The sequence below is a fragment of the Podarcis filfolensis genome, assembly GCF_964270895.1.
Source record: "Podarcis filfolensis genome assembly, chromosome: 6".
Lineage (NCBI taxonomy): Eukaryota > Metazoa > Chordata > Lepidosauria > Squamata > Lacertidae > Podarcis > Podarcis filfolensis.
Window position 1 is genome coordinate 68977219 of NC_139609.1, and position 27807 is coordinate 69005025.

General features: G+C 41.6%; 1 protein-coding gene across 7 annotated transcripts in view; it reads left to right on the forward strand.

Moving 5' to 3' along the window:
• Nucleotides 1–27807, forward strand: part of LOC310764230 (rho GTPase-activating protein 39-like) — a 101596-nt gene that overhangs the window by 32481 nt on the left and 41308 nt on the right. The window contains exon 1 of one of the 7 annotated variants that reach the window (XM_083617681.1): nucleotides 11023–11391. The exons of 5 other annotated variants lie outside the window; for them this stretch is intronic. The gene's annotated coding sequence lies outside the window, so the exon portion shown is untranslated. Of the gene's footprint in view, nucleotides 1–11022; nucleotides 11392–27807 lie in introns of those variants that run through there. One more of the 7 variants, XM_083617683.1, reaches the window with a different exon arrangement.

A 27807-nucleotide genomic window follows, 5' to 3' on the forward strand; every position in this document is an offset into this window, starting at 1 on the left:
AGCCCTCTGGTGCTAAACACTATTTCCAGAACAGCATGCAACAACACCTTGGGATCTAGTTATATTTCTGTAGATTATTTATAGAATAAAAGGGCTTGTAAGGGTATTGGGTCATCTGTCTCATTCTTTGAGACAGATTAAACCATTCTTAATGCTAATCTAGTTTAATTGAAGGGTCCTGTTTTGTTGCCTCGATGGAAGAATCTTGTTCTTTTGCCCATCTGCCTTTTCCATAATGTTTAATGTTTCCATAATGTTTAAGATTGGTTGCTGTCTTCTGCAGTCTTAGCTTTTTTCTTTGACCTCAGCTATTATGGACACTTTCTTTCTCCATGTTGCCTTCCTTCCAAGATGAATCTATACTGTGCCAAAGAAAAATCACACTAATGTTCCAAGTAAGACAGATATAACGTAAGGCTATGTACACACTAAAGCACACGACTTACCCCAAAGAATGCTAGAAATGGCAGCGTGTTAAGGGTGCTAGGAATTGTAGTTTTGAGAAGAGTAAACTACATTTTGCAGAATTCTTTTAAAGGTGCTTTACGGAGCCATACAATATCCTGTTTGCTTAAAGTTGATTGCTTTGCATGTTTGAAAATATAGAAGTCTTTTGTCTGAAATTTAGAGTTGAGCAATTGAGTGGAAGAAACGGTTGGGTAAATGAAGGCCCTATGTGAGGAATAAGCAGTTATGCTGCCTCAATGCAGTCCCTTAAAAGCTCGCCAAAAATAGCTTCTTGTTTATAAGCGAAGTCAGGTTTGGAATCTATAGCACCTGTGAATATAAAAGTTCAATGTGCCTATTTTTGGGGGACTTCCGTTCCTTTACATTTGATGTGCCCACACCAGACTTTCTTTGATGATTCAGAGAAAGGTGGTATGCTGAATTATGATGAGTGGCTAGGGACAACTACATCAGACAGCCACCATAGCTAGCAAACTTGTTGGCATCTGCCTGTCTCGGGGGACAAAGGAGAATGTGCCTTAGTTAACATTTAGGTGCCCTAAGCATGAGCTGGCCACTTTTAGGTAATTTTATTCCCCTATACGATTAGATAGGAACAAGGAATCATGGGTGCTATAGAAGAGAAGCAGTGGTATGGAATGTACCTCTTGCACGGTGGACATCTGAAGGCAGCCCTGTTTAGGGAAGCTTTTCATATCTGAAGGACTATTGTATTTTAATATTTTGTTGGAAGCTGCCCAGAGGGGTATAAATAAATTGTTGTTGTTTTATTATTATTATTATTATTATTATTATTATTATTATTATTATTATTATTATTTAGTGTATGCATGGAATTAATAGCATAATTGTTTCTGATATCAAACTAATTTCGGGTTCTTGGCATTTTTTTCAGATTCCAAGTTAGTTTGGAAGATTCAGAGTCCTACAGTAGCTTCTTAAATCAGCAGATGGTTAGCATGAAAGAACCCTGTAAACATGATTCTAGTAAAATATATTCTAGTACTTCTCATAGTATATATTCTTGCTCTTTTTTTGATACCTATTCATTTGAGATCTGCCAAATTCTCCTCTCCTCCTCCTCAACATCCTAAAGACTACTATTATCCTCCCTGTTGTTACCCATTTTATATTACGTACATCTATGAAACTGCTATTAAATGTTAGAGCAGGTTACTATTGGCTGTTTGGAAGGATTGTAAAAGTGAGTAATTTGCTGACTAACTAACCCCCACAAAAGAAACCCCTTATCATTTGTTAGTGGCCTCTGTAATTACCACAGAGTATATATTTCAGTGTACATATTCATTATCTAAAGTTTCTAAATAGATAAGCCAGTGTTTCTCTCATCCATTCACAATGGAGTTCACCTTTTTCTAGTTAGTTTGCCTAGATTAGTTACATTAGATTAACTACTAAAGAGCAACATCTGTTATGAAAAGTCATCTCTCTGGGTATAATCTCATCTACATATTCCTGTTTCTCTGGATGCGTCTGTTAGCCATAGCATCATGCTGGCCATCAATAAACCTCTTTTGGCCCAGTTGTTAACTACAGAAATAAGAAAACATTTCGTTTTCATTTCATTTCACTTTTAATTTATATACCACCTTTCTATATTACTATACACAAGGCGGTTTACAACAGCAAAATATACCACAAAGATCGCACCCTTTACAATAATCTTATTCAATACGAAAAAAACTTAATAGAAACATAACTTTAAAATAAACACCTTATATCAAATAAAGCAATATCCAACAATCCATTAGCATATAATAGTACACAACAAAATTAACTCTCAAAATATCAGCAAAGAATAATTACACAGAAATTTACTCTTAACAATTACAGTAAATAATTGTTAAAGTATAATCAATAAAAAATAACAGCAAGTCACAATGCATATAATACCACCGTACATACATAACCAAATAAAAGGGTGAAATTGAGAAACAAAGGCATGCAACTTATAATTAAAACAAAAACATGTTTTAATAATTTAGCAACGTGCCCTCATAGGCCTTTTTCCCTATAGTCCTTGTGGACAGAAGATGTGTTAAAAGTACCATCACAGACCCTTACTGCCTCCAAACCTTTATGATCTCAGAATCTCAAATTACCAGAGTTTTGTCATAATTTGTGCTGGTTAGTGGAATCCAAGCCTTTCTTGACAAAGTGTAGGTCAGGCTTCCTCCACCTCGGCCCTCCAGATGTTTTTGGCCTACAACTCCCTTGATCCCTAGCTAGGAGGACCAGTGGTCAGGGATGATGGGAATAGTAGTCTCAAAACATCTGGAGGGCCGAGGTTGAGGAAGCCTGGTGTAGGTTGATGCTGCATAGTTTTTATTCGCCAGAGTTCATTGTAGTGCAGCAACTATCAGAGTTGGATGAGCCAGTGATCTGTAAGAAGGTTGGGTGAAATGGTGATGCCTGCTAAAGTGGTAGCTGAATATTTAAAAGAGAGCATTCTCCCCTGTTTAGAGGTAACTGAAAAGGGCCATATTTCATTTCCTCAGAATCAGAGCTGGCTAGCTATGGCTGCAACTGAATAGAACAGTTACTGTCTTGGCAAGTGGCCATTCAAGACACAGTCAGGAAATTCTAACGGATGCAGCATAACCTCAGCTGCTAACACTTCGTTGCCACTCACTTTCTTTTTACACAATGCATTTCCATTCCTTCTGGGATAGACTTGTTTGAAAACCAGTCAAGAGAGAAGTTATATTTCAGATGCTATCCTTTGCATCTGAGTTTTGGACTGCATAAAGTGCTGAATTTTACCCTAGGCATCCATACCCAGGACAATTAAATATTTATTAAGCAGATACCATGCTTAATAGTAGAAATAAATGGGATGTGTTTGTTTTCCAGCCTGGCACTGAAATATGAAGACATTACTTAAACACACTTGTGCTTGGTTCTGTCTGAACTTGAACTCAAGTGCCAGGGGTAGGGAGAATGGCTGGAAGGGGAGCAGAGAGACTGGCAATGAATTTATTGGCCCAGCACTATGCAGTGAGTGGAGCTTTGAATCTGTAAGAGAGAATATGCCCATACTTTACTATCTCTTCATTTCGTGATGCAGCAACTCATAGAAAGAGTTTTGATAGCTCTTGTTGCCTAGTAGGAATAATACATATGAAATTTAGGCTGTGTATAAGCCACAGCTTCTAGTACTGCATAATTTAAGTTTTAAACTAGAAGCAGTGTCCAAAAAAATGAAGGTGTGGGGTTTTGCATGATCTGCAGGGAAATGTTGTTTTGCACTGTGAACACCTGTGCTGTTCCAGCTAATCTCCTGGTCTGCAGTTTAGACTAATAAGGATCAGCACAGCAAGATTTGGCACAGTCCCTGTTGGCACATCATTGATATTGGGTAGGCACGGCTGACACCAAGGAAATCTTCTGGTTAGAAATGCCTTTAAGAAAGCTGGGAGGAATTGATCTGTGTTGTCCTTCACGTGATAATTGTAAATGTTATGCAGTCGCCTGATCACTGTTGCCTTGATATTTCTGTCATGTGAGTTGTAGAGAGAACGTCAATGGAAGTGGCATATTCTATAATAGAAAGGGAAGCTTTCCCATTATAGGTTTGATTCAAAAGAAGAATAATAATAATAATAATAATAATAATAATAATAATAAATTTTATTTATATCCCGCCCTCCCCAGCCGAAGCTGGGCTCAGGGCGGCTAACAACAATAAAACAATACAAAAGTACAACACAAACAACGCTCTAAAATCATTCATTATAAAATTAATTAAGTTCAAGCCACTGGCCACTATTGGGCCAGAGCTCCGCGAAGATTGCCGAGGGAGGGAGTCAGGCTGTGCCCTGGCCAAAGGCCTGGCGGAACAGCTCTGTCTTGCAGGCCCTGCGGAAAGATGTCAAGTCCTGCAGGGCCCTAGTCTCTTGTGACAGAGTGTTCCACCAGGTCGGAGCCACAGCCGAAAAAGCCCTGGCTCTAGTTGAGGCCAGCCTAACTTCTCTGTGGCCTGGGACCTTCAAGATATTTTTATTTGAAGACCGTAAGTTTCTCTGTGGGGCATACCAGGAGAGGCGGTCCCGTAGGTACGAGGGTCCAAGGCCGTATAGGGCTTTAAAGGTTAAAACCAGCACCTTAAACCTGATCCTGTACTCCACCGGGAGCCAGTGCAGTTGATATAGCACCGGATGAATGTGATCTCGCAGCGAAGACCCCGTAAGGAGTCTCGCTGCAGCATTCTGCACCCGCTGGAGTTTCTGGGTCAGTCTTAAGGGCAGCCCCACGTAGAGCGAGTTACAATAATCCAGTCTGGAGGTGACCGTCGCGTGGATCACAGTGGCTAGGTCAGGGCGAGAGAGGTAAGGAGCCAACTGCTTAGCTTGGCGGAGATGGAAAAATGCCGCCTTTGTTATAGCTGCAATCTGCGCCTCCATGGAAAGGGAGGTGTCGAAGATTACACCCAAACTCTTAACGGACGGTGCTGGCACTAACTGCGCCCCCGCAAGAGATGGGAGTTGCCCCCCCAATCCCATATCGTCCCGTCCCAGCCACAGGACCTCTGTCTTCGAAGGATTTAGCTTCAACCGGCTCCCACGTAACCATCCAGCCACAGCTTCCAGACATCTGGTCAGTGTGTCTGGGGCCGAGTCAGGATGGCCATCCATCAACAGATAGAGTTGGGTGTCATCGGCATACTGATGGCAACCCAGCCCAAAACTCCGGACAAGCTGGGCGAGGGGGCGCATAAAGATGTTGAAAAGCATTGGGGAGAGTATCGCACCCTGAGGTACTCCACACACCAAGGAGTGGCGCGATGACAATTCCCCCCCAAGCGCCACCCTCTGTCCCCGACCAGAGAGAAACGAGCGCAGCCATTGAAGGACTGTGCCCTGGATCCCCACGTCGGCAAGGCGGTGGTCCAGAAGTTCATGATCGACCATGTCGAAAGCTGCTGACAGATCTAGAAGAATCAGCAGCCCCGACCCGCCTCGATCCAGCTGTCTACGAAGATCATCTGTTAGGGCAACCAGAGCTGTCTCGGTCCCATGACCAGCGCGGAAGCCAGACTGGAATGGATCCAGAGCCGATGTTTCATCCAGAAACCCACCAAGCTGTTCAGCAACCGCTCTCTCAATCACCTTACCCAGGAACGGAAGATTCGAAACCGGGCGGTAATTGGATAGATCTAAAGGATCTAATGATGTTTTCTTTAAGAGCGGGCGCACCACTGCCTCCTTCAGTTCCCCTGGGAATGTCCCCGTGCCAAGGGACAAATTGATGATATCCCCCAGGAGGGCCCGCACCTCGTCTGGACACGCTCTAATCAGCCAAGACGGGCACGGGTCGAGAGGACAGGTGGTGGGCTTTCCAGCTCGGAGGAGTCTGTCTACATCGGCTGGGGATATCCGGTCAAAGTGGTCCAATACTGGACCCGAGGACAGTCGAGGGGCCTCCAGTTCCTTTATTGTATCCAAATTGGCAGGGAGGTCATGGCGGAGCAACAAGACCTTCTCCGCAAAAAGAGCCTGCCAATGGCCCATCTAGGCCAGCATCCTATTCTTACAGTGGCCAAACCTGCAATGGGAAAACTGCAAGCAGGATTTGAGCACAACAGCTCTCAGGCTTGGGCTTCCCAGTAACTGGTATTCAGAGGCACCCTGCCTCTGACAGTGGAGATAGAACATAGCCATAGTGGCTCATAGCCTTTGATAGCCTGGATAGCACAGTTGGTTAGATTGTGGGGCTGATAATGCCAAGTTGCAGGTTTGATCCCTCTATGGGACAACTGCATATTCTTGCATTGTTTGGGGTCTATATGATTCTCAAGGTCCTTTCCAACTCTATGACAGCTTTATCCTCCATAAGTTTGTCTAATCCTCTTTTAAAACCATCCAAGTTGATGGCCATCACTGCTTCATGTGGGATCATGATCTGTAGTTTAGCTATGTACTGTATGTATAAATACTTTATTTTATCTGTCCCAAATCTTCCAACATTTATCTTCATTGGGTGTCCACAAGTTCTAGTCTTAGAAGAGAGGGAGAAAAACTTTTTTCTATCCACTTTCTTCACACTGTGCATAATTTTATAAATTTCTATGAGGTCACCTCTTGCTTGCCTTCTCCCTAAACTAAAAAGTCCCAAAATGCTATAATCTTTTTCATAGGGGAGTAACTCCACCCCCTTGATAATTTTGGTTGCCGTTTTCTGAACCTTTTCCAACTCTGCATTATCCCTTTTGAGGTAGGGCGATCCGAACTATACACAGTATTCCAAATACAGTCACGCCATAGATTTGTATGATGACATTATGATATTGGCAGTTTTTTTGCTTCTCTCTGTTCCACCAGGTTCCTGTTATTCACACTATATCAGTGCCATCCTCTAAGACCAAGCACTCTGGTTCACCCATCTTGGCTCAGAGGCTTCTAGCATTAGCATATAAACACTTGTTTACAGTCCCTCTCCAAATGTCCTTGGCACTTTCAATTTGATCTGTGGCGCTTTGTGTTGCCAGTTAACTCTGGTCAACAATCAAGCTGTGTTGTGCTTGCCTGCTATGGGATAAAAAGTATTGTTCACCCCAACACATGTTTTTTTCTTATCCTTCTCCTCCTCAGTTATCAAATGTGCTCTTGTTTGAAAATATATATGTTTTTCACAATAAAAATATCTGAAAACTGGATGCAGAATTAAACCCCAAGGTATTCCACCCAAGCCTTTAAAGTAGCAGTTTTACTTATGTCTTTGTGTCCTGCAATATAAACAATGACCGACTATGTTTAGATTGGTTTGTTTACGGCAAATGCTGAAGAAGCCCATAGTTTGAAAATGTTTTGCTAGGCCTACACCTTGTGCCTTTCATTTGTCGATTTATTAACCTCTCTCTGTTTATGGAACAAACATTTATGTCACATTATTCAGTGCAATTTTGTAAACAGATCTTTACTTTTTCATTTGGTTAGCCATTTGGCTTCCTTTCTGTAGTTTAGCACCATCAGGAAAATGGTTGTTCTTCCCCCTGTTCAAAAGTCACAATGTGCCTCTATTTGGATTTACAAAGTAATTGGAAGTTGAAGGAAACGTGTAATTTTGGATCCTTGTGGACTAAGCAGTTTTCTCCTTGTTGTTTGGCTTATCGCCAAATTCCTACACTATCCCAGAGTTGTAGTGATTTAGTTGAGTCACACTTAACAAGCTTGGACAGCTAATATGTTCAAGAGTGCTCGGCTTTGAGAGACAGAGGGAAACAACTGTGGATAGGGACAGCTGCAATCTGAGAGAGTTCCCGAAAAATGAAACTACATAAGTTGCAATGAAAACAACATTTATCTTTGTTTGATAGGTTTAATGACTAGTCTCTTGTGGACTTTGCTACCTGAAAAATAGCCAAATCCTTCCCAAAGTACACAAGTATTTGCAGGTTTTCAATGAGCTCTCTTTTGGCTCATAAAAGACTGGCAACTTCAAAATCCCAGAAAGAAAGAAAAAAGACAGAAGGCTATTATTTGTTGATAGCAGATGCTGAGGAATGTCACACAACATTTTGGTTTGTTCTGGGACTTGAATATGTAACTTCAGAGTCAGAGTCCTTTAACTGGCTTGCTGCAAATTTTTACTCAGTTGAAGTTAAGTCTTCCAGAATGGAAAGTACCGTACTGGTACATTTCCTGCAAGAATGAGTCCCAGGCCTATGCATGGAGCACATGCAAAGTGGTTGTTTTGTTTGAAGATCTGTTTGGTAAATAGAGGGCTTTGGCAGGGAAGCAAACAACTGACTCTTTGGCATTTGGATAATGTGTGGGGTGATCAGGAGGAAATAAAGCTACAATAGTGTCCCTTGCAGAGCAACTGCAAATTAGACAGAGCCATGCTACAGTAAATAACCCATGCCTAGTTCATACTCTGCGTTAAAAGAAACTCCAGACTTTATATTGGGAATCATTATGAGAATATACAAAGGATGGCAAGCTGGAAATAAAAGCTGTGTCTTCTAAACACAGGAGGCTTTTTCAGGTTTACTTCCATAAATTTAAAGGTAGGTTTAAAAAAACAAAAGCTGACACTGTCAGTAATTAAAATCCTGTAACAAACTGTATATGGCATTTTAGAACATAGGCAGCCCAGTTTGTACTGTTTATCATTGATATAAGATGGCCGTAAAATCAGGTTTACTGCTCATTTTTAATTTATTTACCACACTTAAACCCCGCATTTCTTCCAAGGATTCGAAGGCAGCATATATAGTTTCCTCCGCTGGTTTTTCCTCACAAATAACCTGTAAGGTAGGTTAGTACTGTCTCACAGAGGCGGAGCTAGCTGCTCTGGCACCCGGAACGGCACACATGCTGTGCACCCGGGGGCGGAGTGAGCGTCTTGGGGGGGGCGGTGATGTCACCCCCCCTCGGGGGTTACACCCGGGGCGGGTCGCACCCACCGTACCCCCCCTTCCCCTGCCAGTGCTGTCTCAAGGTCACCTAGTGAGCTTTGTGCTTAGGAGGGAATTTCAGCCTGGGTCTTCCAGTCCTGGCCTAATACTCTAACCATTTGAAAGTTGTTTTTCACCTATAATGACTTTATCCAGCCCTGACAATAGTTCAGGAAATATTTGTCTGTGATCTGGTCCTGCACCCAGGAGGCGTATCACTTTTTAAGTGCCCCTGTTTCCACCCAGAGAACTCTTCCTTCATTATTTGAAAGTGAGTGAGCTTTGGCTTGAATATTCAGGGGAAGCTGTGGGTGCTAAATCTGTCTGGCCTTCTCTTATCTTGGGCAGTCATAGCACAGCATCTCCTGCCCATGTGCACACACCACGTACCTTTGCCTGTTTTTTATTGGTCAAGTTCCCCATATTTTCCAATCAAACTGCCTCCTGAAAACACTGGGGAAAAGGGGGTGGATTTTATTTCACAGTGATATCACAACAAAAAAATTTTTTTTTTTCCTTCCAGTAGCACCTTAAAGACCAACTAAGTTAGTTCTTGGTATGAGCTTTCGTGTGCATGCACACTTCTTCAGATACACTTCTTCAGATAGGCTACCTTTGCCTGTTTTTTATTGGTCAAGTTCCCCATATTTTCCAATCAAACTGCCTCCTGAAAACACTGGGGAAAAGGGGGTGGATTTTATTTCACAGTGATATCACAACAAAAAAAATTTTTTTTTTCCTTCCAGTAGCACCTTAAAGACCAACTAAGTTAGTTCTTGGTATGAGCTTTCGTGTGCATGCACACTTCTTCAGATACACTTCTTCAGATAGACTATGGCAGACCAACACGGCTACCTATCTGTAAGTGATATCACAGTAACTCACATAATGCTTTTTCAAAAGTTACCAAGTTTTCAGGTTTATTATTATTATTATTTTATTTATTAGTTGCTTTATACCACAAAGGTCTCAAAGTGACTTACAAAAGCCACATATATATCTCAGTGAGTTGAGTTACAAAAGCCACATATATATCTCAGTGAGTTGAGTGCATGCTTTGCTGGCAAAAGAAGCCAAATCCAGTCCTGGTATCTCCTAGTAGGTTAGAAAAGCCCTGTCTCTGAAACTCTGGAGAGCTGCAACCAATCAGTACAGACAATACTGAGCTAGGTGGACCAATAGTCCAATTTAATATATGGCAGCTTTCTGTTTTCTATGACTTGCCTGAAAAGCATGTACTCTCAGCTGTGTACCCTCATTTTGTCTCTGCAGGGAGGAGCTAATAGCTTGTGTGTAGCATAGAGGTAGCTTGCCTTGACATTTAAATGTGTGTTGCATTATGTATGGTGTTGTTAAGTCATATTTTTAGAGTACAGTGTTGCGTTTATGCAAGGTGGGTAACAGGTTTTGTAATGATGGATAAAATGCAGACAGTTGTTTCCTATAACGTCCCTACTTTTGTTCCCAACAGAGATGTCAGTGGGTCCTGTGTTCACACTCCTTGTTGTTGTTCAGAGCACATGCTGCACTGTAATACAATCTGTGATGGTCAAAATAGTTTGCAGCTGTGTAGAGACTTGGAAGGTTTAACTAATTACACAAGCAGCTTGTCCAGCACAGAAAATCTATTTATAAAATTCAGTTGTATCCCTTACAGTCTCATTCACATTGCAGCTGAGTGACAGGGCCTGATGCCAAATCACCTGAACAGTTTCTGAGGTTATGTCTGGATGGTTCCTAACCTGCTTGGCTAGGATTCCAAAAAAGCAGGCAATGGTCACTAGATGCTGCCCTCCATACAAACACTTGAAACATCAGCCAGCCGCACTGAAGAGAGGAGAGTTAAGAGGGAAATTATTTAAAACAGCAGCTCCAAATGACAAAGACCCAGATTGTCTAGATTCAAATAACAGCAACCTGCCTTGATCAGAATCTCCTGAATGCTACTAAAGAATTATGGGCACATCTGTGTTCTCAAAATAAGGATATTGTTTGTGCATGATGAGTAGCATTTAGCAGCTGTTCACCTTCCAGCAGTTCAGAGGAGCGTGACAGCAGTGGAAGGACATCAAGCCCCTGGCCACTATCCAGTATTCCAGGAATTCTGATGGAACTTTATTTGCTTCAGTCAGACTCTGGCCTGTTACCTTTTCATTCAGTGCTGAGTCTCGCTTGCTGCTGTTGCGGGGGGGGGGGGGAAGAGTTCTAAGCATACCTTCTCTGTTCCAGTTGAACTAGGACTGTGGACACATTCCTCAGGACTGGGCCAGGGAAATGAGCTTTGCCAGGGCCAGCGTGATATTTATATTTAATGTGCAGGAGTAAGAGTGAGAGAGTAAGATCCACAAAAACCCTTAGGAGATTCTGGATGAATAGACTAGGACCACAAACTGGAGGGGTGTGGGAAAGTTTGGTCAGTGGCAGGCAGGATCAGGAACCACAAGCGCAATCCTTTCAAGATAAGAAGCAAAAGGGAGTTTGAGGCAAGGTCAGGAGGCGCAAAGGTCAGTGTGAGAGTGTGTGTGTGTGTGTGTGTGTGTGTGTGTGTTCTGTTGAGTTTCACTGATTTCCCCCCCTTAAATCATCTCCCACAGAGGTGGTGGGAGGGGAGAGAAAGGAGAGACGCTGCAGTTTGATGATAGTGTTTTTGTTTTTTGCCTAATCCCTTCTGGCAGCATGTTTGCTTTTCTGTACAGCTTTTGCCCCCTTGTTTGGAAATTAGCAAATGGCAGAAATTTCATTTGCTAGGAAGGTAAGCTTCTCTGTACATGTCCTTATGTCTATAATGTGCGGTGAACTTGATGTTCAAATAATTCCTTCAGTGTAAATCCCATTTGTTCCAAAATTTCCTACTGGTGTTTCTGTTAAACCTTCTAGTAACACCTACCTGAAGAATCATAGTCATACAAAACACATGCTAAGGCCTCAGACAATAACAGTAATCTGGAAAAACTTCGGTATTGCATCAGCTCAAGGTTTTAATTGGCAGATAAAATTCCTTTAGTAGGCTCCCTGTCCCAGTTCTGGCTTCAAAAGGGGAGGTAGACAAAGATGCAAGAATGGAAGGTCAGGCTGGCAAGCTTTGCTTTAAGTGATCGATTTTCCCTGCAGACACTATTTGGCATTGCACCTATGCTTTGTGCGTAACACTGTGGCCTGCATTTTGTAGATTTGTTTGTTTTTAGTGGGTTTGTGGTTGTGTGCATGTTCACCACTTTATTTAGGAAATCAAACTCAGAGACCCTGGTCCTTTTCAGCATCACATTTGTATGACAAGGATGATCAGACACTAATTTGAGGGTTAGGCAGGCTACAGGGTTCATAAGCCAGGAAAGGAAATCAGGCCAAAAGAGCCAGGACACAAGGCAACAAGACCTTTTTCTCTCATCTCTTTCATCACCATGCAGCATCGTAGTTGTTGGTGTTCAGAGGTGCCATTGTGCAAATTCAACTTTTATTTTAGAAGAAATGTTGAAAGTTGGAGCCCAGAACTCTGAAGACAGGGAAGCACCTGTGTATCAAAATGTACAAATATAAATATATCAGGATAATGAAGAACAAACTGATGTTTAAATGGAATTCTGTAATAAGCACTGGTACACATACTACTTTGGAGACATTCAGTGACATCAAAGTGAGGCAGATCCAATATAAGGCAGGAGAATCTAGAATCAGTAATTAAATAAAACAATGTTGGGCAAAAAGATTCCTAAATTGCAGAGGTTTGGATAACCCTTGTGGTACCTTCCAACTCTACAAATCTATAATTCTGTGAAATCCACAGTTTTCTGGGAACCCTTTTCTGTGTCCCAAATAATCAGCCACAGTTTAGTTAGGCAGGTAGAACAAGGCCCAGCAGTTGAGGAATGAAGCATTCTGAAATCATTAGAACTAGGCAAATATGTCCAAGTATAAAGATTCTGATTCTATCCCCCGCCCCCTAGGAAGCTGATTACATTAGCCTATGCTGACCACGTTAAAGGGACATAGCCTGAAATCCTATTCACACTTGGGATAAGCCTCACTGAACCCAATAGGATTTATTTCCAAGTAGCTACACATAAGATTGCACTCTGAAGCAGAGTGGTAGAGTGCATTGTACCACTTGCTGATAGTAGAAACCATTTCTTAATGTTTGCATTAAATACCTCGTGCAAGTAAAAGTGACTAGCATATTATTAAAAATGTTCACACACCCAAAAGTACTATATATTATGTATATGAAACCAATGGTCATTTCCCAAAGTTTTCTTGTGATCCAGGCTGGAAAGTATTTTCCTATAAATGTCTCTTTGAGGTATTGTAGCATATGCTGTATATTTTCTATTCTAATCTTCCCTGTGTTAAGCAAGAAAGGCCCAGGATATTAACTTTTAAATTTCAATGGGAGTACAGCATTTCAAAAATCCAGCTCTGGAGCAGGTCCCAGGCTTTTTGAAGCCGTCAGCCCAGAGACATACCCTGGGGCTTCTAGAGCTTGTGCTCATAACAACATGCAATTAAACTAAAGATTGGTTGTTTGTGAATCTGGCTGCATTTCCCTCTGTTTTTCTTATTACTTAGGCTCTTGTGTGAATCCTGGTCTTCAAAAGTTGGAGAGGTGCGTGTAAGGCAGTATGCTGTGTGCCTTACCTTGTAAAAAACCCCACTTCGCCCAAGAGCTTTCAGTTCAGAAGTTGATTAAAGGAGACAAGGACAGAAATCAGTGTATATTTTCAGTGCTTACTCTGCATAGTACTCACAGACCCCACAGAAAATACACACTTGTTTTCTGCCCTTATGTCTTTTTGCAGTGTAGGACAAAGTAAAGGGACCCCTAACCATTAGGTCCAGTCGTGACCGACTCTGGGGTTGCGGCGCTCATCTCGCTTTACTGGCCAAGGGAGCCGGCGTACAGCTTCCAGGTCATGTGGCCAGCATGACTAAGCCGCTTCTGGCGAACCAGAGCAGCGCACGGAAACGCCGTTTACCTTCCCGCCGAAGCGGTACCTATTTATCTACTTGCACTTTGACGTGCTTTCGAACTGCTAGGTTGGCAGGAGCAGGGACCGAGCAACGGGAGTTCACCCCCATCGCGGGGATTCAAACCGCCAACCTTCTGATCAGCAAGTCCTAGGCTCTGTGGTTTAACCCACAGCGGTAGGACAAAGTAGTTGTGTTTAATTAATTTATGCCTATTGGACACAGTATGTGGATATCTTACTGCAAATATACCCCTTAGTGCACTTCATTCAGTTATTCTGTAATCAGCGCTGCAGATAATTTGTACAGTGGTACCTCTGGTTGTAGATGGGATCCGTTCCAGAGGTATGGTTGGATTTCGAGGTTTCTGCAACCTGAGGACCGCTTCTGCGTATATGCGCGCACGGCGAAACCCGTTAAAATACTTCTGGGTTTGTCACGTGCACATCCCAAAGTGTACACAACCAGAGGGTTACATAAACAGAGGTTGGACTGTATTGGTTATTCAGAGATGTAGAGTTGCATAGGAATAAGCTTCTGTATCGGTTTGCTTCGTGGGATCAAGGACGCAGTTCTCCTTCATACATCTTTTCTCCTTATGTGAAATAGGACTATTTTGCCTTACAATTGCCTTAGATAGCTGGGTATTGATTATAAATTGATTATTAATTATGATATCACCAGGCTGTACTTGTATGTAGTGTCTTTGCAGGCACATGTCTCAGATCTGTATGTGTGTTCACTATACAGACATTTAGTATTGGAGATGACAGGAAGCTCTGAGGTGGGGCTGCTAAATGGCAGCCTGTGTCTAGCTAAATTATTTAGGGCAGCCCCCCAACAACTTAGCATATATATTTTACTGAGCAGAAGTTGGCATTGTCAAGGCCCATCATTGTGCTATTGTGATCACAGAGCTATGATGGGGAACCTGTGGTTCTCCAGAAGTTGTTGGACTCCAGTTCCCATCAACCATGATCCTCATGCCCAGTGGTCAAGGAAATGGAGTACAGTATCTGGAGGGCCACAGGTTCCCTGCCCCAGCATAGAGATTTCAGTCTCTCTGCGCAGTCCAGAACAACAATGGGAATGTAAATCTCTCCATTCCCCTGAGAGAGAGAGAGAGAGAGAGAGAGAGAGAGAGAGAGAGAGAGAGAGAGAGAGAGTCCTTCTCCTGAGCTGCAGCTACAAATAAGCTGGGGCCAGAGGGGGAGGTCTTCAACACTACTTTTTCATGCCTGAATATATATCATAGACAGAAATAATATGTGCCGTATCCCTGTTTGGGCAGGTCCTCAGTATGTCTGGGTTTGTGGGTCTGCCATGCCATGAGGCTCTTGTAGGGCTGGCTGAAGAAAGGTTGGCTACCCTTGTTCTAGTTAACAGTATTTATTCTATATTTTTGCAGAACAGGAATATATATATGCCTAACTAAACAGACTCTGGTGTATTTTGATGATACCTATTTACAAAGGCAACAGACACTTTGTGAAACTGGCTGCAGTTATATTTACCATGGTTTCTCTGTAATTTTCCTGACAATGTGCATGATAAGTGTGGGCATATATATAATTGCTTGCTTTAGGGGTTTCAAATTATAGCTTTTCCTGGTTTTGGCAGAAAATCCAGACAGAGAGTATCATGATGTTGGAAATAGAATTTGTTTTCCTCTAGGAACTGACCATAGCAGCTGGTAAAGTTGTATGGCGAAATAAAGTGTTCAGAGAGAGCACAAATTTGAAGACCTTCTTGGAGCAGCCTTTCTTAAATCTCAGTGTTCATATATTTATTGTTCCGGGAAAGGGACAAGACTTGACCAGGGGATCCAAATGAAAGCAGACGCAGGTTAGATGTTTTGCTATATTATATGGCAGTATATTTAGAACACTGCTAATATACTGGATGAGAGGATTGTGCCCTTACATCTTGTCTCTTACTAAGAGAATAAGCACCAGCGTTGGATCACAGTAAAGGATAAATGCTAGAAACTGAAAGACAGGTGTTCACTAGTTCCACCAGTTTGAAACATTATGGTACCTCATGTTAAGTACTTAATTGGCTCCGGAAGTCCGTTCTTAACCTGAAGTGCACTTTCCCATTGAAAGTAATGGAAAAGTGGATTGATCCGTTCCAGATGATGACAAACACCCCCTAAAACAGCAGTTTAACACAATTTTTTTTAAATAAATGTTTATTAAAATTTTCCATCTTAATAAAAAAATAAAAAAACACAAAAAAATTAAAAAACACATAAAGTTTACAATCCGTATTTTCCATATTTCCCTGACTTCCCCACACCTTCCCTTCTTATATTCCAATTCAAATTGTTAGTTCAACAAGTTCTTATCCCCAATTTTTAACCTTTTTATATTTAGTTCATTTTAAAGAAAAAACCAATTTAAACTTATAAACATCAATATTTATACATCAGTGCTCATTCTTAAAACCTTTTTCTAAAGTCGACCCAAATTCCCTTCCACGAATTCCCCAATTTTCTTACTAATAACAAAACAAAATAAAAAAACAGATTATAATTGTACACCCTTTGGATTCATAGAATCATAGAGTTGGAAGAGACCACAAGGGCCATCGAGTCCAACCCCCTGCCAAGCAGGAAACACCATCAGAGCACTCCTGACATATGGTTGTCAAGCCTCTGCTTAAAGACCTCCAAAGAAGGAGACTCCACCACACTCCTTGGCAGCAAATTCCACTGTCGAACAGTTCTTACTGTCAGGAAGTTCTTCCTAATGTTTAGGTGGAATCTTCTTTCTTGTAGTTTGGATCCATTGCTCCGTGTCCGCTTCTCTGGAGCAGCAGAAAACAACCTTTCTCCCTCCTCTATGTGACATCCTTTTATATATTTGAACATGGCTATCATATCACCCCTTAACCTCCTCTTCTCCAGGCTAAACATGCCCAGCTCCCTTAGCCGTTCCTCATAAGGCATCGTTTCCAGGCCTTTGACCATTTTGGTTGCCCTCCTCTGGACACGTTCCAGTTTATCAGTGTCCTTCTTGAACTGTGGTGCCCAGAACTGGACACAGTACTCCAGGTGAGGTCTGACCAGAGCAGAATACAGTGGCACTATTACTTCCCTTGATCTAGATGCTATACTCCTATTGATGCAGCCCAGAATTGCATTGGCTTTTTTAGCTGCCGCGTCACACTGTTGGCTCATGTCAAGTTTGTGGTCAACCAAGACTCCTAGATCCTTTTCACATGTACTGCTCTCAAGCCAGGTGTCACCCATCTTGTATTTGTGCCTCTCATTTTTTTTGCCCAAGTGCAATACTTTACATTTCTCCCTGTTAAAATTCATCTTGTTTGTTTTGGCCCAGTTCTCTAATCTGTCAAGGTCGTTTTGAAGTGTGATCCTGTCCTCTGGGGTGTTAGCCACCCCTCCCAGTTTGGTGTCATCTGCATATTTGATCAGGATGCCCTTGAGTCCATCATCCAAGTCGTTGATAAAGATGTTGAATAAGACCGGGCCCAAGACAGAACCCTGTGGCACCCCACTAGTCACTCTTCTCCAGGATGAAGAGGAACCATTGATGAGCACCCTTTGGGTTCGGTCAGATTCCCAAACCCCACCACCCCCTTTCCCGGTTTCGATCCCCAACAGATGTCCATCAGTCTGAATCTACTATCAGCCTGGAGACCTCACGTCCGAGGCTCTTAATTCTCTCTCAATTCCTCTCTGCCGGTTTTTTTGATAGTCTTTAGTATTAAACACCAGATCTCGGAGAAGCTCTGTCCCCATAAGGTCCATGTTTCTTCCAGCCAGACCTCCATACTTAGAAGTGGAGCCCGAATCTTGTTTCTTACTTCTTTTAAGTCCAATTGTCCCGAAAGCTCCAACTTCCACCTTAATCAAATTTGTAATCCATAGGTCTTCAGATCTCCACATAAGGAGATCTCTCCATTCTTCAATCTCCAATTCAAACCAGATTTTCATCATCCAGTACTTATTTTCCTTTGTAACCATCATGTCAGGCCTCTGGCTCGATTTCTTATTTTCCTTTGTAACCATCATGTCAGGCCTCTGGCTCTCCTTTGTCATCTGCAAAATTACAGCTCCTCCTTCCTTTTCCTCAGAATCAACATATGTCTCCTTCTCCACACTCTCAAAACTCTCAAGTTTCTCTTTTTGTCCAACTGCATAGGCTTCCTGAGTCAAATCCTTATCAAATTCAATGATATTATTTACTGTTAAGTTCAGAGTTGCAACATTTGTAGCCAAAACATCCATTTGGCCTTGTAGCTTTCCCAAGAGAACAAAAACTCTGTCCAACCCAGCTTGAATTTTCCCTCCTCCAGCCATTCTTGTAATGTCCCAAATCCCCCTCTAGAGGGATTTTGGTAACTTGGTATTCTTTCCAGTTCAAATCCAAAAATCAAGTTAGTTTGTATCAGTTCTTCCTTGTTTTCAACAAAATATAACCAAATTGCAACAAATATATCCAGCAGAGACAGCAGAAACAAAGTTCTCTTTTTCCTTCTTGACAGCTAATTTTGACAGCTGTCAAACTCTTCTATATCTCCTCAACAGGCTCTCTCACGGATCACTCCCGGGTCCGGGGGGGTGGCACTTCAGCTCTCAAAATTAGCTCTTATCCTCCAATAAAATTATTTATGCTTATACTGCCAAATCGTGAAATTAATATCTTTTACCCAATGAAGAAAAAGAAATTCTCTCGACCTTAGTTAACTAGTCCTTGCTTTAAATTATTTACAAGACGGGGAGGCGGACTTCCTGTTTGCACCTTCCCCGATCGTGCCAAATTCAACAAAAAAAATTCCTTTACAAGTCCAATTTCCGTACTACTCACGGGTTGTTACTTTTAGAATCCAATTGTTCACAAGAAGAAGTCAGCGCTCTCCGACCATGGCATGCGGCTTCACTCCGCAGGAGGAGCAGTCGACTCTCAGCACCGCGCCGCTCACCCCATCCCCCGTTCCGAAGCCTTTAAAAAGGCTCCTTCGCAGGTCGGGGGGGCGCAAATGGTGCCCGCCGAGTCACCAGGTTCACAGGCTTCAACGCCTGTGATTTCTGAGGGTCCCCGCGTCGCCGCAGCGGCAAGACCCAGCTCCTGCGAAGCCGATTCCCTCCGGAGCTCGGAGGGAATCCGCCATTAGCCGATCGCGCTAACCCGGAAGTCGAGTTTAACACAAATTTTACTGTCTAACGAGACCATTGATCTATAAAATGAAGGGAATAAACAATGTACTGCACCATAAAATAAATAAGACAGTATTGTAGATGAAAAAATTAATATTCCCCCCCCTTACATGCACTGATGATAGTCATTGTTTGGATGAGGGGCTTTTATCCATTTCTGCAGTCACACAATCAACCAGTAGCTGAACTGGGCTCCACACAATCCCCAAAACAATGGCAGAAGGCAGAATCCCCCAGAAGTCCCCCAAACGAAGGAGCAAAGCAGAGACAAAGGCACAGGGCAGACTCACATAAACACATCCCAGAATCCCTTGCAGAATCCCAAATTTTTCCACCTCCCCCCCCCACAGGGTAGGTGGGCTTACCTGGCTAGGTGCCACCCATCTTGCTACAGCTGGTGGTGGGGCAAGGGCTGGCGAAGGGCTTTTCGGCCCAGGCTCATCTTTGTTTTCTTAACAGCTTCACTGCTCTTGGTCTTCGTTAGATAAGTGTTCCTTACCTAACTTTGGGGTTGGGATGCGACCTACTGGGCATCCTGCAGATGTTGGGGCCTGGTTCTGGGCATTCATGGAGCCCTCCAAGAGCTCCATGGCTGGAGGCTGATCGCAGAGCCTCCGTAGGTCCTGCGGATGTCTGGGCTTGGCTCCAGGCAGCGGCGCGGCCTCAGAGACCTGAAAAAACGTAACTCGAGGCGTTCATAACCAGAGGTACCACTGTACTGTATATCCTTGGAGTCTGAGCCACATTCTTTGGGAGCTTTATCACTTAGTGAAGCATTATAAGATTCTGCCCACCCCCCTTCCAATCTGTTAATTTGACTACTGTAATCTTTGAACCAGTGGTTTTTTTATGCCTGTGTATTTTAAAAGACATTTTCATGTAAAAAAAACCCCTATTTATTATCTCTGGCAATAAAACACAAAAGAACCTTCATTAGCTTCTTCCTAGGTATATCTAGGCAAGACTATGTCTCCAAAATAGCACTATCTAGATCTCTAGGTTCTCCCATTTTAAATGTTTTTCTTACGTTAGTCCTGCTTTCCCTTTCATTATAGGGTTGGGTTTTTTAGGAACTTGGGTTGACTGCAAAGGTTAGATGTCTAATTTAGGAACCCATCTTTAAATGTTAATCCATCTGTAGCTCTTCATTTGTTTTACAACAGCCTGTTCCCAAAAAAGCAAATCTGGATGTATGTGTGCACCCTTTTTACTTCCCAACCCACTATACTGCTTGTTACTTACTTGAGGATGTTGTAGGAGCTATATTGTATAGCACTGTTTGTAGTAAATTTTGTTTGCAGATCTTCTTGCATTTTTGCTGCCATGTGGGTGTCTGCTTAAAATACTTCTGAAATAAAAGTCTACTGTGCTTCTCTGATGGGACTATATTGTGTATTCAAACCAAAACAACTGAGTGTGAGATGAAGAGAATGGAGAAGTATAGCTAGGTTTGCACATCCTTGATATCACCGGAACATTTTCAAAATACGTAGGATACACTGAAAAGCCACAAATGCCATTGAGGTTTCTCGTAAGAATAACAATTGCCCTGCTACATCAAATGGGAGAATTGTCTGTTGTTATTACCATCATTTATATAATACTGGCTCTATTCTATATTTATATAATACTGGCTCTCTGGACTGCACACAATATTAAAAAACAACACTATCTTATAAAAATACAATTCGCAGCATAAAATACTTCCATCAGAAAGAAGCGTAAAGACAGCTGACAAAAAGGCGCAGAACACTAAGCATGATTCATAACAATAAGGCTTTTGTGTGTGAGGGGGGAGGTGACAATTTCAGCACCAGGGCACCACCACCAAGAAGGCCCTCATCTTAGTACTCGCTCATTTTACTTCACTTGGGAAGTGCTTCTGGAACAGAACCTAAAGAGGATCTCATGATGTGGATTAAAAAAGTGGTATTTCAGGTATCCTAGTCCCAATTTCTTAAAGGCTTTTAAGGCGGAAACCAACACTTTAATCTTGGGCCCAGAAACGAACTAGAAACTAGAGCAGTTAGTGAAGCACTGGCGTCATATGGTCACATAGCCCAGGCCCAGTTAACAATCTCACAGTTTGGTTTGGGCCAGCTGCACTTTCCAGACAGTGTCCAAAGTGGCCTCATGCAGAGCACATTCCTAGTCTGCATTCTGTTTCCAAAGCAACCATCCAAATGCTTCTTGAACCTTGCAAGCAAGGCTTCAAGTCACTGGTTACCCTTTGTTAAGCCATAGATTGCAACTTGCTGTTGGCATGGCAGTGCAAAGGACAATTTTTTAATTTGTAGCAAAAGTGTGTCAGAACTAACCTACTGGGTATGCGTTTCTGAAACATTCCATTTCATAAATACTGTACAAGCAGCTATTGTAGAAACAGCAAAGAAACCTCTGGCATATCAGCATTTTTATTTAATTTCCCTTGTGATTTCAGAGCAGTCCATCTTGAGCACACCATTCATGGTCCTTGGATTACTGTTTAAGAATTACTGGTGTATTGCACGTGTAATTTCACCTTATTTGCAAGGGACAAAGCAGAATGTTTCCTTCTTATAATCAGTTGTCTGTACAGAGTTCACCTACAAAAGCAAATCCATAAGCATTCTGAAGGGTTACAAACACAGCTGCTGCAACCTTGGAATTCTTGGTTGCAAGTAAAAAATAGGTATAAAAGGAAAATTCCTGGATGCCAAGAGCAAAGTTTGGGGCAAGTACTCTTTGGTGAGAGAACCCCAACAGAGATTAAAAATCACAAAATATTCAGCAAAGTAAAGCATGGAAGTATAGGTTGTTAGACCTTTAAAATATGCCCTTCCAATATCCTTCCAAAGTTTTGATCTTCCCCAGCAAAAAACCATATGGTAAGTTAAAAATGATAAACTTACAAACTCCCCAAAGGTCAGATTCATGTGCTTTTCTATACAGAATCAGAATAAGTTGCACAGGCAGGAAAACTTGACTTGGTTTCAGTGGTGAGAGAGCCATGCAGTCTGAGCTTGGAACAACCAGCTCAGACCTCCTCGCATGTTGAGCTTCTCAGGTAGACTAAAAGGGAACAAAGGCTTGATTATAGTACCTTCCAGGGTGAGCTCAGCCTCACAGGACAGCTTACTCCTGTATGGCTTTAACCTGTTCATGCATTAATTAGACTTCAGCATGTTTGTTATATGAGGCTGGTTATCCCACAGGAATGATGTACACTGATGAAGGGAGAAGCTGATAAGTTTGCAACGCATGGCTTAGCAGGCTTTGTTTCCAAATTGTCCTGTTTTTTCTCATGAGCAAGGAGAAGCTTGCAGCTGTAAGCTAAATCTGGTATTTAGATTAGCTGGAGAATTGAAAACAATAGGCTCACCTTTTTATTTCTCTTCTGCAAAATAACTTCTAAAGCAATATATTCACCCTAAAGGATCTCTTAAGGTGGGAGACAGCTTCATCCATGAGAGGACACTTCAAGGTACTTTAATGAGTATTCCCACTCTACCAATCTCTGTTAAGACACAAATAAGTAAACGTGAATCTTAATTAAGTCACTGTCTCATCTGCAAAACTTAAGTGACAAAGCCTTCATTTTTATCCTTCTAAGCCAGGCTTTGTTTGAACTGCTCTTTATTTTCCAAATGTTTGCATTTAGCACACATATTGCCCCACTGGTGTGGTAAGTCATTAACAAGGAATGCTTATGTTTGCTAGGTGACGTATCATGTTGTATCTAGCTTTTTCATATACCATCTGGAGGCTCTCAATCAAGAGTATATTTAAGTAAAGGAAAAGCTTTTTCATTTACTAAAGGAGGACATAATTGGAACAAGAACAAGAATAATTACTAAATTGGAAGCACTTGGTTTGGTGTGGTGTCTGGGGGGCATATCCAGATGTTAATATTTTTGATTTTAAGAATAATTAACATGAATGTGTGAATTGCCTAGAAAGTGGCGAGCCCATTGCTTTCTGGATCTATTAAAAGTGTGGAGCACATTCTCAACTAAAATGAGTTAAAGAGACCTGCCTTTGAGTAACCACATCACTCTTTTGTTCTGCTTATAGAGATACCTAAATCCTAGTTGTAAAGTGGAAAAATATTCAAAGCTGGTTGAGAAGTTCTTTTGCACTCCCTCTTTGCAGTTCATCTGGCAGTTCAACGTGCTTGAACAATGTGATTTGTAATCCAGGAGCTTGTGGATCTTGGCCCACAACATTACTGTTCTCTGAGGCTCTGAGTGTACTTACTGAGACGCCTTGCTCACATTACTCAACTTGTGCAAATTAAAATGCCAGGTGGACATTCACAAGTGCAAAAGAAGGTGGCCCCAATCTGAATTGGGTCTCACTCTTCAAATATCCTCCGGCTCTCATCAAACCTGGATCATACAAAGTTGGCATGCTTTGATCAAATGCCTGAGTGCCATTGGGTGTTATATTTTGTTTTTGTCTTGCTGGATTTAGAAGAATCTTTTAAGTAAAGAAATGCACTTATTAATTTATGCCGCAACATGAACACATTTATTTGGAAGTTCTTTTGCACTCCCTCTTTGCAGTTCATCTGGCAGTTCAACGTGCTTGAACAATGTGATTTGTAATCCAGGAGCTTGTGGATCTTGGCCCACAACATTACTGTTCTCTGAGGCTCTGAGTGTACTTACTGAGACGCCTTGCTCACATTACTCAACTTGTGCAAATTAAAATGCCAGGTGGACATTCACAAGTGCAAAAGAAGGTGGCCCCAATCTGAATTGGGTCTCACTCTTCAAATATCCTCCGGCTCTCATCAAACCTGGATCATACAAAGTTGGCATGCTTTGATCAAATGCCTGAGTGCCATTGGGTGTTATATTTTGTTTTTGTCTTGCTCAGGAAGTTCCCCAGTAGCAAACTGTCCAGAGCTGTGGTTTATTTTGACAGGCTGTAGCTTAGTGGAAAGAATTTTTATATTTATGAATGCAGAGGAAATGCCTGAGATCTATAAAACAATACAGAGAAAAGAGACAGTACAAATGGCTGTTTGGCTTGTGATGTAACAGAAGTTTGATTCAGGAACCAAATTAATCAATAACCCAACTCCTTCAATTAATAGACAAGCTTGTTACTGAGTTACTGAATGAGAGGGGAATTTGACAGTTTGCCCCATAAAATACTGAGCATTGGATAAAGAAAGAGTTTATCCTAATTTATTTAGTATTCCTATATTTTATTTTAAAAGGAAGTCTTAATGCACTAACGTTTATAGTGCCTTATGCATTTAGGGACAGGTTACATATTTTGTCATGATTTTGCCTTCATTTCAATTTCTGTTGTTACTAATGCAATGGTAACTGCCTTTGGGTGTACCAAGATAAATGTTTGTTTCAGAGCTAGAGTAATTATATATTGGTGTGCAAAGAATGCTTAGGCAGAAACTGCAGAGAACAGCTGGCCCTGAATTATGTTGTATTAAGCATTTTCCCTGAACTTATTTTCTGATCTAAACCTGTTTAAACTTTAGAATGTATGAAATGCTTTCTGTGATTTCCTTTCCTTTCTTTCCTCATACATGACCTTGTTTATGAAGGTCTTTTAGCCATTTCTAGCTTTATCAGAAATAGCTGGGATGAGGAAGAGGAGATGCCACCATTCATGTGCATCCTACAAATTCCCCTTCCCCTTCCTCACACAGCAAAGTCAGGGCTTTGAAAGAGTAAGGAGCAGCGGCACTTTAGGGAACTTTAGGGAAGTACAGAGAGTCACAATAATTTTTTATTGTTCTCTTGGTTTTTTGATGATGGGAAGGAAAACCTAAATCCTGAAGGTAAGTTAAGCACAGTTTAGATCATTAAATAAAATTTATGTGGCCTAAAACACTTTTCTTCCACCCAGATTTTTGGCAGAAGTTGCTTTACGACTTTGTAACTTGTGGCCCATGACCATGTCCATTTTAGAAGACAGTAGTGGCTGTCTTCTATAAAAATTCACATTTTTATTACTTGGGTGGAATCTACACACGCATAAAAAACGCTGTGAAAATGTTTTTTAAAAAAACATTTTGAAAAATATATTGAATTTTGCATAGCTCACTTTTGCCATCTAGTGTCACATTTGTATATTGCACTTTTCAACCCATTTAAAACGTTTTATTTGCAGCTGTGTAACTGAGTCCTTAGTTTCCAGATGTGGTTCCTTGCCCTGAATATATCTTCAAAGTTTGCTTAAATAAGCTAGGATCAAACTGGTTTCAGATTCTGAAACTATCTTCTCTAAGAACAAATCACAACTCTCCTACGTTCAGCTGTAAGATGGAACTGTGATTTGTTTTTAAAGTGAAAGCATGAAAGGGGGAGAGTGGAAGAAAGCTGAGTGATACTGAGGCTCATTGCAACTTGCTCCCAAATCATGGTTTATGTGATTGTCTATACCAGCCCAGAAGATCAGTTCCAGCCATATGAGTCATCTTTGTATATGATCAGTCAAGGTTATTAACATATGAGTACTATTTTGAACAAAACTAGCAAGAAGACTTATAGAAGACTTCCCTGCAACACATTTTAACCGTGGGAGTGACCTGATGCAGTACTATTTCTGAATACTATTACTTAAATTGAAAGCTCCTCTTTTGTTTCCTCTCTCTTCTGTGTTAAGCTCCATGAGTTAGAATGAGGAACACGCAAATTTCTTTCCAGTGAGCATTCTTGAAACAGTTCTGATAAATCCATAGATTTCTTTATATTACATCATACTGTACTATCTTTTGACAGGGTTGGGATTTAGATTGCAACTTCATGGCTCGGACACGTTATCTGAAAGCCTGTAGATTTCTTTACGGTTTAGGTGCTTATTTCTCATTCTCTCAGACTCTTGCCAGCAATTTTCTTTGTTTTGTCTTTAATGGTAGTGGAATTGTGTGTTTTTGTGAACAATTGCAGTACATTGTCTAAGGCTATAATCCAGTGTGCACACTTGGGAGTAAGCTTCACTAAGTACAGTGGAATTACTGGCAAGGAAACATGTATAGGATTGGAGTTCATAGCTTTTCAGTTTCTCATCTTTTCAAACTTAGAGCACAAACCTAACCATGTCTTTTCAGAAGGAAGTCATATTGAATTCAATAGGGCTAACTCACAGGGAAGTAGGATTGTTACCTTAGATTGTTAGATTCCAGTGCAGATTTCCTATTCCTTATGTTCTTCTTTACACATACAGTGGTACCTCAGGATGTGAACGGGATCTGTTCCGGAGCCCCGTTTGCATCCCAAACGGAATGCAAGATGCGACGTCGCGTCTGCGCGCGTGTGGGTCGCGTTTTGCCGCTTCCACGCATGCACGTGATGTCATTTTGCGCGTCTGCACATGTGCGAGCGGCGAAACCCGGAAGTAACCTGCTCCATTACTTCTGGGTTGCCGAGGAGCGCAACTCGAACGCTCTCAACCCGAAGCACATTCAACTCGAGGTATGACTGTACATACACCTGGAGGGGGGGAAAGAAAGAATACATAAGATATATGCTCGCCCACGATACCTACCCCCACCCCTTCCCCTTCCCTGCTGACAAAATCAGCAGCCCTCTCCCTTTGGAGCTCGCCAAATAAGCTACCCATAGAGCTTGCCACCTATCTGCCTCAGTCTCCCTTCTCCACTAAACTTCTCCTTGCCCTCCGATGCTGCTTTGATGACCCAGCAGCTCTCAGAAGGCTGTTATAACGCTGTTGTTTGCTGAGCCACCTATTGGTAGCCAAGCAAACTGTGTGATGACAGCCTTACCTTTTTATTATATGTAAGGTTTTGTGTATGTATACACACATGCACACACAAAAATAAAATATGGTTTGTCATGACCCTTGTTAAATGTTTCATTGTTTTTAACCTGTGGACACGGAAGTGAATGTTGGCCACCAACTAAACCCTTGTGTTAGAACTGCCTCTGCGGTCAAAGGTTAATGTAGCCAGGAGAGGAAAACAAGCTATAGTTAGCAACAATGCAAACAAACTTATGGATGAATGCCATTGGAATAGTTTTTGAAGTTGCTTTCTATAGCATACCCCCCAGCTGCAAATATTCCATCCTCCCTCTTTCCCAGGAAATAACAATGCTTCAAATGACAGGTTTTGTTTTTAGAGCCAAATTCTTGCCAGTTTTGCTCCCGGCCAGAGCACAATGCTGTGTCTCAAATTGTTTCATCACATAACCATTATATGCTTGCCATTTTTTCATTTTTAGGTAGAGGTAGTTTAATTTTTTTTTTGTCCTTTCTGCACATTACTCTTTAATTGTGAACATTTTGTTTAAAACCTTTGAAGTAGATCTCCCTCTGAAAGCACAAGTTTTTGCTATTCAGTCAAGGTGCATGCTTTTGTCAGGTCCTCAACCAAGAGTTTGAACAGCATTAACCTTTTGTTTTCCTCAGTCTTAATTGCAGTAACACAGGCAGGTGTGGGGCTGCCACACTTCTGTTGAGTCGTGATGGGGATGAATTGAGCAATCCACTATTTTTTTTGAAATATATATTTTAATCCAAACTATCCTGTTAAATTTTATAGCTCCAGATCTTGCACCCTACAATTATTTTCATTTTAGGACATGACACGCACCTTGTTCTATCTTAGTTATAGGTATGGAGAATCAGAACATATGTTTCCTGACAAAGTTTAGGAATCTATTTACATTGCTTCCCCTGCTTGACCTTGGTCCCAACACCTCAGGTTTTTGTTGTTGTTTTTTTAATCTCTTCATTTTTGTGTATATAAGCATTCTCTGGATTTTATTTTCCAAAACTGTTGGTTTTAAGATTTTTTTGCTCT